Here is a 13,183-nt window from a genome sequence, read left to right as displayed (position 1 = left end):
TCCTGCCTCAGACGCCGCCGCCAGCCCCCAGCACAGTGTACCTACCTTCTGCTGGTACCATCAACGTTTCGGTGCTAACGCTAGACACTGTGAGGCTCCCTTCAACTACACGAGGAAACGACTCGAAGGGGGTTGGTAAACGCCACAACCTCCGTCACTTCTGGAGTCTCACCGCTGCCTGTCACCGACCACATCCATGGACTCAGCCACGCAACGTGTCGTCTCGCCCGGCATCAAAGCTGACACTTGTAAATGGGCTGCCCAGTGCCTGGCCTACCAGTCCTCTAAGATACATCAACACACACGGGCTCCCTTAGAAACCTTTCCTGTGCCCAAAGGACACTTCCAGGTAGTGCACCAGGACATCGTGGGACCTCTTCCATCATCCTGCGGGAACACTTACATCTTCACCTGCATTGACCGTTACACCAGGTTAAGCCATTCCCATGCCTGATGCTCCAGTAGAGTCAGCCGTCCGCGCTTCCCTGTCTGGTTGGGTCTCCCGTTTCGGTCCTCCCATGAACGTCATCACTGACTGAGGACTCCAGTTCGAGTCACAACTCTGGTATAATTTCCTGCAGTTCCTCGGCACTTTCAGGCACCACACTACTGCTTTTCACTCTCAGTCCAACGGTATGGTAGAGCGGTTTCATCGTCAGCTGAAGGACGCCATCAAGGTACAGCATGACCCCTACAGTTGGACGGATGCTCTACCCTTAGTGCTCCTTGGCATCCTTGCATCTCACAAAGAGGACATGGACTGCAGCCTGGCAGGTCTCACCCTAGGCGAAACCCTTCACCTACCCGGGGACTTCTCACTTACTCCTGACCTTGCCCACTTCACTCCTGCTGTCCGTCATGACCTACTGCAAACACAATGACAGGCAGTTTCTGCATTCAAGACTACTACCCAACAACAGCCTTCCCATCGCCCTGAACACATCCCTCCTGCACCTCCTTCGCCAGTCTGCCTACAGTTGCCACTTGCAGCACCAACTCGTCCACAACATTTCTGGGTACCTTCTTTTCATCCTCGGGTACCTACTGCTCCTGACATGGACCCTGCTCCTGATGAAGATCCTGCACCTGGCCCTGTGGACCCAGACATCCCACCCAGCGCCCTCGAGGACTTCGCACCTGCCACTAGAGAAGCACCAATTTCCTCGCCTGTTCTTCCCGCCGATCAACCTTCCTATATCTACAATCCTCCTTTCCCCGATGCTTTTTCTCCTGCTTCTCCCACAGATTATGTGCCTTGCCTGCTGCGCCCTGAGGGGAGGGGGGGAGTATTGTAGTGACCTGCTCTCCCTACTACTACACTTAAAATTCACCAACAGTACTCTCTGCCGCCTCCCCCCCCACACTTCCACATTAGTTTGCTCCAGTCCTATCATTTTTATTGGTAGTTGGCATGAATACAGAAGAATGCCAAATCTAAGACTGAAATGACACTCCAGTATGATCCCACACGTATCGACACCCAGCGTTTTTTTTTTTTTTAACCAACGTCGATTTAGGTGGAGCGCCCTAGCGTGGATCGGAGACAGACTCTTCGTGACCGCAAGCAGTGTGTGGTGATTAATGGCACAAATTTGTCGTGAGTACCCATGACAAGTAGAGTACCACTTGTCATTTATAATTTAAACGCTTACCAGGTTACTAACAGTTCAGGCAATTGGTCTCAAGGATAAGAGTTTTTAGTCCTTGGTTGGTCTATATTGGTCTATCCAGTGTTAGTACAGGAGGAAACCGAGGTCCGCTACTGATCAGCTCGTTAACCGCTTGGGTGGTCGGTTATGTCTCCATTACGCACCAATCACTTTTTCTGAACCCACAGTGCTACTTCTCCGTAAGATGATATGATAATTCTCTCAATAAGTCAATCAGTGTCAAAGAGGATAAAAGTAAAGTCAAAATCATAATGATCCTTACTATATACTGGGTACTTCTCCTGGTATAAGATATGCTCATTTATTGCAGTACAGGTACTTTGCATTCACTATTTGACACTGTTTACTTTGTATGGGGGAACTAGTGCTAATATAAATACTGTTTACCGTCACTCTATCATAAAATTTCCCTCTCATGTATTACCTATGCACTCTTATCATCTATTAAATAAATTTTCCATCTTCCATTCTCTAACATTTTAACCAAGAATCCATCCACTGTAAGCTACCCACCATTCTTATGCTTGCTTATCAGGGGCGGATCCAGGAGGGGCAGTCCGGATCCACCTTTTCATCAGAAAATTCCAATACATTTTCAATAATGTAGTATTGTACTCAGACATTTTTGTAGTTAACAGTACAGTAATTACTATTGACATCAGAATATCTCCCTATATAAAGTGCACATGGCTTCAAAATGCCCATGATATTAGTCAGATTTCCCCCAAAAATTCGGAGGGCTTACAGCTGGGTGGGCTCACTGCGCTCGCCATGTTCCTCCATTCACAACTTCCTGGACCCCCATTTTGATATTCCTGGATCTGCCCTTGCTTATAGCTCTTCCATCTCCTCATGTAGACTTTTTCTTTGCTTTGACGTTTAATTCATTCTGAATAACAAACAGGATTTCTCTGCCTGGCTCTCATACATATATATTTAGCAACTACAGTACTAGGACTATTGTACTGTGCATGTACAGTTATTTGAATATTTTCCCCATCTCCATTTTACCATCTTTTTTTCTGTATTACATCCCTTGTTTCATTCTTAGCTCTTCTAAATAAATTTAAATTCTGTGGGATTTGTTTTGGATTACCTGAAGATTAGACAACCCCATTTATTTCACCTGATGATTAAACACCTTAATATTACCTGGGGGTTAGGTTCGGTTAGCATTAGGATGTTTAGTCATCAGGTGAAATAAACTGGGATGTCTAATCTTCATGTGATACTGTACTATATATGTAATTATATGAGCAGTAAGAAAAACTCCCCACACAGATGCTTGAGCTCGAGATATTTACTGGACAACTTATGTCATCAACACCTCCCTAGCATCATGTATCAGAGACAGGTCGAGACAAGACAGGTATATCTCTTTTTTATTTACACCTACACCAGGCCAGTGGGGATATGGTTATACAACTAGCACTAACTCACACTGGATATCAACAACACATTACCTCAGAAGATTGTTGAACTCAGTACATTACAGTAACCATTTTGCCAATATGCCTAGTTAATTTCTCAACTTTCTTATACAGTAGTAATGTTTTAATTATAAACATTCTTATTAAGTACTGTACTATACTTTAGAGGACAGAAATAAATAGTAGCTCATTTTCGTTGTTTATTGAGATAAATGGACTACAAACGTGATATGATAGGCTGAACCTAACCAACAGAGTAAGGATGTGAACCAAGCCTTGGGAACCAGAACAATAACAGCAACTGCAGGTGTGTATGGGCATGTGGATTGGTAGCAGCCCGACCCCAACATGGAGCCAGCAGCCACCTGCCACCACCTGCTGCACCACACCTGCAAATGGGACTGGTACTTCAGTGGTTTCCTGCTGCATAGTGGAAGATGCTGGAGTAGAAGCAATGGACTACTTCCTCTGCCCTCCACCTAGCAGCAGGGGTGAGGTGAGGACTGCTCACTGCCAAAGGCAGCAATGGGTGGGGCAGGGGGTGGCAGGGGGTTAATCGGGCCACCGAGCTACTGTACTGTGGAAGTCAACGGAAGCGGTATTGAACTTTATGGCCAAAGGGCCTGGATGGGGGATGCATGGAACTCTGTACAAGAAATGTGCTGTCTAGCAGGTACACTACAAATATAAAAGTGAAATAAAACAACTATGGGTAAACTGTTGCAAGCAGAGGCCTATAACATGTAACTGGTGGCATCCACCCCCAGGCCCAATAATTCATAATTATGGTAAATCAAAAGTATTGTAGTCTAGTCGTAATTATTGCACTGATCTCGTACTAAAAATGAGAGACTGTTACGAGAGAGGAAATGTTGAGTGACAGTGGTCTCGCCTGGGCCTGGCGCTTCACCTCCTCTAATAGCCAGGCGAGGGACACAGTGGCACAGGAGGTATTGGACCACAACAGAAATGCTTACCTCACATATTGTTCAATTTGAATAAATTAATTTTTTGTACAAAACTTAAGAAAGGACATTTTGTGACTAGCATCTGTACAAGGATCCATCATCCCGTGTGCCACTGCCACCAATTGGGTAGAATTCAGGCCCCTCACTCTGGCTGAGGGCATCACCACACCCCTCCCTCCTCCCCTGCCCGGGCCAGCCACCTTGGGAGCACATCCTTCAGTGGGGTAGTTATTGCCAAAAGGACGGTTCTATTTCTCCATAGTTAAGTATACTTTGGGAGTGAGGGTAACGAGGTGCCCTCCGGGCGAGTGCATCACTGACAGCTATCAGCAGCTGTTGAGCCATGGGCCCCGGGTCTCTTTGGCACAAGATACAGTTAGGGCACGAGCGAGACCTTGTCAGGACGCACGAGGTTCTCATTCAGCAGGACCTTAGAATCAGAATTATTTCTGTGGACATGACCCTCATTTCTGATGGTGTGACTTAAATTTTATTTATGACAAGACTTATACCACATCTAATTTTATAATTTGGTTATATCACACGAGTTCCATTATAACACACTTATCACAATGCTTTTAAAGCAAATTAAACCTTAATCATATGGAATCACCTGTGCTCTAATATATATTACAGTATACTAATCAATAATAATATACATATCTGGAAAAAAAGACACCAATCAGTTGAGGGACACAATGTCCACAAACGCTGCCAAGACAACCTCGTACGGACAGATTAGTTGGCTGGGGTCAAATTACCACAGAATATAGACCAGAGTCTCTGTATTTGTTGGAGTCCCTGGTGATGAAAGATTATGAATAACAATTTAAAAAGATCTACTGTACACAATATGATATGTGCCTATCATTTCTGTATCGTGGTCACCATCATCGCCTGTCACAATGCAGTATCAACAGCAAATGTCTTGCGATCTGTATACTTGTGAAGGGCACGCCCCCCCCAACACTCTTATATCATGCAGGTACCAAAGCCAGTCTCACTGGCCTCCAAACAGGTAACAAAAGGAACACACATGCACAATACTTGATACTTTCCAGGTACAAACACTGCAGGAATAATGAAGGGCCTTTGGTGAAAAAGGGACATTCAAAAGGTCCGTACTTTTAATCACTCAACTGACTAAAAACTAGATCTTCATAAAAACACATCACAAGTGAATAAAATTAATTCTCCATTTGCCACTGGTTATCAGACTACCAGCAGGGCCATGAACACTCTCCAAGAGCATCCCTATAAACTTGTAAGTTTTGATTTCGTCTGCAGGTGGTGTCAGCAGCGGGTTGCACGTTTAGAGACCGCCGTCACAATACCCACCACTGGCTCACACTACTACAGAGGGGATGCCCTTCACCTTTCACATCCTATCACAGGCATATCAAGCACACTGGGGTCCCCTGCATTCTACCCTGTACAATATTGCCTCAGACATTATTCCTTAAAACAAGTTTACCAACAACTAGTGTTTCAACAAGGCATCCAAACTACTAGCTGATATGCTAATTTCAAATCACAATTGAAAAGGCAGCATCACAGTATAAAACAGTTAAATTTCATGCATGAACTCTGTAACCAATTCTGACTAAGTCTTTCACCTAACTTGTATAATACCAAAAAGGGCAAAAATTTTCAAGTACAGTACAGAACATTTCTATCTGTTAATTTCACTTTTCATTACTTCGGGGATGTACACATACCTTATAAAACATGAGTTATAAATATAATATAATATTATTTCATATAATGATTTCCTCTTCAATGGAAGTATTTGTTTAAAGTCAGACCACTTTCACCTGCTTGGTAGTATAAGACTACAGTAATAATTTTTTACAACAAAATACCTTTTAAAGGTTAATTCTTAGAATTAAATTAAGCTTCAGCTTGAAATTTATAAGCACAAAACATAACAGGCAATTTTTAAAAGCATTAAACTCTTAGTACAAATATATATTGTCTTCAATTGTTGGCTTCAACACTAACAAAATAAAAACAAATAATACCAATTTATAAACAATATTAACATTTCTCTTCAAAATTATGTACATATTTTTACTACACAACACCAAACCTATGAACATATCAGTTACCATGATTAACCTCTGTCCAGCAAATAACCCATGGGCAATGTATATGTTAGTATAATAACCAGTCACAGTAATTATAAAATGTAGCCCATGAACCATCAAAATATCACATCACCACAAGTCTTTCACTGCAGGTAATTAAGTGTACGTGGCCTTCTTTGGCCACAACATAAGAGTTGCATGTTGGTTGCAGTGTTTATGTACCAGGTGAGAATCACTCTTCAGTATGCCAGTGCTATCAGGGGACCCCTTGCCACAAGTACATGTTCAAGAGGAAGATTTGTTAATTTACATGGTTACACCACATACAGTACAAAATATCCCCAATAACAAATTTCTTTTGGAATGAAATCCATTATATAAATAGCAATCCAATTTGAAAATGACTAGAACAAATACTAATAAGTGAATTGTTCAGCAATAATCACAGGCCTAATCCATCACCTCCAGTTAGTTGCACTGCCACAAACATAGCTACCAGCGGATACAGCAGCAAAGTGCTGCCTCTGGCCTGGGCCACGGATTACCACCGCCACATTACCCGGCAAGGTAGTACCGCTGGCAACTTGGGATTTCTAGATGATGATCTTGAGGAATAGGCCCTATGACTTTGTTCTGATTCCAATGAATTATTCTTAAGTTAGTGATCTGTCCAACACATCTGATAAGTGCATCTGCATCACTTTCATTGTTTTGACTTTAATTGGCATCCCACACAATTACAGGATAGGAGAAGCAATATAAGTTCCTGATCTCCCAAACCACCAGCTCTGCCTGGCAATGTGGTGACAAGCGGCCCGCCCGTGTGTCATCCTACCTGTCTATCATCTACAAGGAAAACGGATCATAGAGTAACAACTACAAATGATGGCAGTTTAAAAGGAGGGATCATATCTGATATGTTGAGGAAACACTATTAAAATGAGCCCTGGCTGCCCACGCATGATTGCCCTGGTAAATTTTTTCCTATTTGACTACGAAGCACTGTAAATGATGTATTTATATTCATGATAACTACATTCAGTTCTATTTTTCCCTTTACATAATCAGTTGATAAAATTTTTCCCATTGTAGTACCCAATTCTGAGAAATATTCTTCAGTTAAATATGTATATCCAATTCAATTCTTTGAGTGTGACAACTGCTTTGGAAAAAATAATAGTCCTTTAGAAAAGTAACATGACTAAAGTTACCTTAACCTAAAAGGAAGCTCAAGGTATAGAGAATGTGCTGGTGCATGAAATTCTATATATAAAATACCCTATTAGGAAAAATTGCTCTACTTCATATAAAGATGTAGTGTGTGGGCACCGCATCAGCCAGGGCCAAGTCTTATGTGGGCAGCCGTGAAATAACCGGCAGTGCTGCCTGGTTAGGATACCAACTCGTTGAAAGCAGAACTGAACACATTGTAGCTGTCTCAGCGCCACAGCTAAGAGCACAGCTGCCAGCTACACGATAAGCTCATTCTTCGTTGTTCATCTCCTATACAAAAACTCATTTAGGTCAGGAACCATGAGACATCAATAATGAATAATTTGAAAATGTGAGCAGAGTTGGATCAATAAATCAGACACTGTCAAAGCAGTGCCAAACTATACATCATAGATCATAGCATTAAGTCTTCTATTTGATTAAATGGGCTCAACACCCAAACAAATAAAACAAAATAAGTCTCATTAACTAACTCTGGTGATTATAAGCCTGTAACAAAGAGCTAAAAGCTCCCTAAAAATAGGCATGCATGCCTAACCTTTGGCTAACAAACTTTCAGTCATAACACTGCTTTGTGCATTATCTAATCTTGCAGTCTAATTCATACTTATTGTGCAGCTGGAAGCTACAGTTGTGAGCAAAGTTTGCCCTTATGCCAATGGCATATCACATCTTAGTACAGCCACCTACTTGTCGTAACAATAATTTACACAGATAATGGTACAAATAACATAGGTCTTACATCAAGGTCAACATTAACAGCATATAAGCTAACAATGTCTTGATATTTATACAGGTAAAACTACCCCTGACCCTGTAGCCAGAAGGCGGATATTGGGACCCCCGGGGCAGAGTCTGGCTGGCCGCTGCACCCACATCACAGGCGGCCCTCACACCTGCACAGGGCAGTACCCCAACACAAACATGTGCTCACACTATAAGCAATGCAAATATCAACATTATGTAAAACCACAAATGTTAGAAAGGTGAAACTTTACACAGCTTGTGCCGTCAGCCTCGATTTTGCACAGGACTTCCATTTAACTTAAATAATAATGACACTGAGGAGGATCTTTATGTTTAAAGCTTATACATCAGGCTTGTACTGTACATGATTTACCAATTCAGAACACTGCAGAGTGATAGTAATTGTCTTTTTTTTCACTGCAGTAATATGTGATTAAGTGCAACAGGTCCTTCCAGGGACATACCTATTTAGTGTAATACATATTCACCTGACAACACCGTCATTTTTACTGAAGCCCTGTGAGGAAGCCCTGTGGTCCCTGCCAGGGGGGTTCCAATCGTATACATGGTGAGTGAAGCAGTTCTGTCTCCTCCGAGCATTCTGCCCACCAGACAAACTTTGTCACATCATTTTACCTAGCTAACCATCTCCTGCGCTTGCATACACTAAATCACAGCCCGGACCAATATCAACATTAACAAGAGTCTGCCTGCCAACAGTGGCACTGTAATCACTGGATTAACTAATATCAGGACCGAACCAATTCACATTGTCTGAGATGGGGATGGATAAAAAGAGAAGGAAAAGCAGTGAGGCAGGATAGAGACAAGATAGAAGTATAATAAGAAAGGGAGAAAAAATATCATGGTGAAAAGGAGGAGAGAAAGGAAGAATCAAGAGAATAGGGAGAAGTTGAGGCAAAGTAAGTAAAGGTCATAGGTAGGGGGAAAGAACAATCAAGTGAGTTTAGAAAAAAAATTAGGAAATTGACAAAAGGAGGAAAGGTGGTGTAAGACGACTGTGGGAAAGAAAGTCAAAGTGATAAGATAATGAAAGTGAAAGTCTATGAGTAAGAGGGAATGAATAAGTGACAAAAAAAAGGGCAGTGACAATCAGCATATCAAAGATACACAGCCTTGGGCAGGAATGTGACCAATAGGTACATAATGTAGGAGGCAGCGTCCAGTGAGCCGGGACGGTTGGCAGGCACAGCTCAAGGGGTGAGGCTCTACACACTCTGGATCCATCCACCACTTCTTATAATGCCATTACATAATGACACACACACACACACACACTGAACACTGGGTACTGCATTACCAAGACATTACTCACAAGTTGTAAAGAGTAAAATATCTTATAATGCATGTTCAGTGTTCACAGCTGCTGATGTGATCATTATCGCATGAAGAAATGAAAGCGATATACGTTAACACAGCACAAATTTTAGGTACTTTTGTGGGACTTTCTCTATGTTCATTAGAATTAACTAAAGCAAGTTTGTATTTGATAATTCGTCTGGTGTGAAAGTCCTACTATGTATTGCAAAAGATATAAACACAGGTTTGTGACAAAAGATTTGAACTATCTTCCTATAATATAATAAAAGAAAATTTTCTTAATCTAATTAAATGGATCACTATTAAAAAGGCCAGCTTAAAGTTTCATCTGTACATACCAAAAGCATCATTTGTCAACAATTATATGGCAACTACTGATAACCATAAAGAATGATACAGTATTGTATGATATGTTTAAATTGTAAATTTGGATATGAGACATGATATGTAACTTGTATCCATACACACTGATATGTAATTTGGTCTGAAACTTTTCATGATTATATTCAGCTTTGCTCTATGGCAGTAACAGACACTATATCCCATACTGTATACAAAAGGCAAACCACATAATATGTAGGATAAGAATTCATACCCACCCTGTCCCTTATATCAAAAAGACAAGCAACAAGCCCCCCTCCATCAAGCATCACTCAGTTTAGAATAGAAAAAAAACAAAGCCTCACCCCTCACTTTGCTTTGTAGCGGAGAAGGGAATGAAAACAACAGATGAACCTACCTTACTTTAAGAAAGTTCAAACATTAAAATACACCTTCTTTGGTGAAGTTTTTATCCTCCTAACTTGGCAAATAATTATTAAAATTAACTATTACTATATCATCACTTTTAAGAACCAACAAAAGGTGGCACTGGGTTCAAGTCTTTTCTACTCCCTACTATGAGATCTCACTGATAAACCAAACTCCCTTTGTAAAATAACAGGTAATTGTGTGTGTGGAAGGGCAATGAAATAACATCGGCTAAAAAAGTACTGTATACTAGTAAAACTGGATGTTTATCCACTGCAAAGCTGTGAGGAAGAAAGCATGGCCAGGAGCTGTGTCAACTTTGATATGTGACAAAGATCAATTGTACTAAGATTTGTTTGCACTGTCATACAAACTCATATTCTGCATTAACAATAATAAAAGTCATTATACAGTATCAATAACAGCTTAATACAGTTGACAATGTCTAAATTATGAACCGTAAATGCCAATGAACACCACAACACACAATGTGAAAGCAAAACAGAAATCTTTACTACGGTCTAACAGAAACTAAAACTTATTTCTAGCTTAAAGACATCTGGATTAATAAAATAATCTTGCAGTATGTTATCTACTCTAGGGGAGTTTGGTCTTCTCAATATAAAACTATCTGTGAGAAGCACTTGCTGACTCTATGAGCATGTCCAACACATAAATTATGGCTTATAAGAAATTGGGAGCAATTCATCAGCATAAAAAAAAATTGTGTAAATATGGGATAAGAAAAAATGAAACAAAGTGGTGTAAACAACCCGATGGGCTGAGTTTACCCTCTAAAGTCTCCATACTTCCCAGAGTTCCAGTGTAATTACATATTGCACGCACGAGTCCAGGTTGAGTACCTAGTTTAAGTAGAAAAAAAATCCTCCTACAAACAGATCACAGACCGTCGTGCGTGTTTTATCACACACTGGTACTTCTCACTTGATCATTGACATAACAATGGCTAGGGGATATATGAAGTCTGTTAGGCAAACACTCCATCTATTGTATTATTGCAGTAAATTCATATTGAACGTGGGGTTGAAATGGTAAGCTGTCTGTCCAGTTGAGCCGTTGCTATTGTATCATTCCTGCCATCGATATGCTTTTGAAGGAATTAACATTGAAGCCAGAGATTTTCTGATGGTTTGGAAATGCATATTGGCAACAAAACAATTAGTATAACCAACAGTTACTTAATTAAAGCCTCTATCATCACAGCACATTAGCCATCATTTTTTTATATTGCTACCTATATGAAATGATTCCTTCAGAGACATGGCACTGCAGCTCTGGTCGTCTGGGGGGGTGGGGTGGCTCCTTGACATAGCCCCAGAGGGGGACTGTGGGGACGGGGTCTTGTGCTCACGTACTCCCACAGACGAGGGGTTGGATGTCGGAGGAGTGCGACCTGGACCCCCACTGCCACTCTCTTGTTGTTGTAGCCGCGCCTCATAATCCACATCAGCAATCTCTGAGCTGCACTCATTGTCAGAGTCATTGTCAGGGGGATTATTATCTGTAGACTGATCCAAGTCTGTGTGGGGATCATTATGGGGGGCACCTAGCCCCGGTTGGTCACTATAGTGCCCCCCTAGATCTGGATAGAGTGATGGAAGGCTACTGCCTCCACCTCCACCACCCCCCAAAGATGATGGGGCACCTACACCTGAGGCATCTTCCCGCACATGGACTTTCATGTGGATTTTTACCTGAAATATTGAGAATAAATGATTAATCTGAACAAAAAATACATCAAAATATCATGACAGTATAAATTATATTTTTCTTAGTGACACTTATGTAATAGATGCTTTATTTCATAATACATTATGTACAGGTATCTATAATTACTGTAAAAAATTGACAAATAAATTAATAAATTGATATAATATCAACAAGGCACTAATTACAAAGGGAAAACAGGCAAACATTACACAGAAGTTCTTGGCAAAGAAAATAATTTAGATTGATTAAATAAAGAATAAAAGGCCAGATGATACTTTACAACATGAGAATAACCAATAGCTAAAGAATGAATCTAAAGGCCACATTGTGTTTGCAGCAAAAAAATCTATCTAGAGAAAAGAAATTTCCATCTGACTAGAAAAAACCTACAAGTGAACAAGCTCACCTGTTGGCTCTGGATAAACCCCCGGCCACAGATTTTGCATTTGTATGGTCTTTCTCCAGTATGGATCCTGACATGAGTCTTAAGATGATCCTTCCTCTTAAACTTTGCAGAACAATACTGACATTTGTGGATACGTGTCTCACTACCAGGTGTACTCAGCCGGGTCCAAATGACGAGAAAGTCATGAGGGGAAACATCCTCTGCAGGGCCAATGGGAAAATGTTCGTGATAACTTCTTTCTATCAATAAAAGCACAAATTTCATATTTTGAAATCAGTGGTGAAAAATTATCATGTTATATAAATGATTATATTGTAAGACATAAAATGCATTAGTACCTACTATTCTAAAAATTTTAAATGAACTAAATTCCTGCCTGATTAAAGTTGTCCAATAATGAGAGGATGGCTCAAGTAATAATAACATATGATGGTTTAAAAGGGCTGAATTTATGTTCTTCTTTGAACTTTCCACCCCAAGGTTGGGGTGGACAACAGGGATGGATACTCCAGAATTGACATAAAAATTCTTGTGGTTGCTCACATGTTGGACACTAGAGAACTTTCCCTCACATTATATTGTTTTCCTCAAAGAAGCAGCAAAAGTCTCCTCTTTACTAACAAACTTTCTTACACTGTCTTTAAAAAAGTCAAAGAATGTTTTTTGTTATAAATAAGACACCATATTATAGCCACAGTTTCTCCACATATTATGCTCAAAATAGTTAATGAATACTACTAGTTATTAAACATTATTTAACCCTTAACTCCCTAACTGAACCTTAAACCATTATTTCTGGTAGAGTAAACCCTCTCTATAT

General features: G+C 40.6%; 1 long non-coding RNA gene across 1 annotated transcript; it reads right to left on the bottom strand.

Annotated features, from left to right (window-relative positions):
* Window positions 1–3,287: 3,287 nt before the first annotated feature.
* On the bottom strand, window positions 3,288–12,532 carry LOC121866273. The gene is made up of 2 exons (XR_006088950.1): window positions 12,364–12,532; window positions 3,288–11,941 (listed from the first exon to the last, which is right to left on the bottom strand). It is a non-coding gene; the product is annotated as an uncharacterized LOC121866273 (long non-coding RNA).
* Between the last annotated feature and the right edge of the window lie 651 nt (window positions 12,533–13,183).

Source organism: Homarus americanus, unplaced genomic scaffold, assembly GCF_018991925.1.
Source record: "Homarus americanus isolate GMGI-L3 unplaced genomic scaffold, GMGI_Hamer_2.0 scaffold57161, whole genome shotgun sequence".
NCBI classification, from domain to species: domain Eukaryota; kingdom Metazoa; phylum Arthropoda; class Malacostraca; order Decapoda; family Nephropidae; genus Homarus; species Homarus americanus.
The sequence above is the reverse complement of the archived record's forward strand: the minus strand, read 5'-3'. Positions and strand labels throughout refer to the sequence as shown.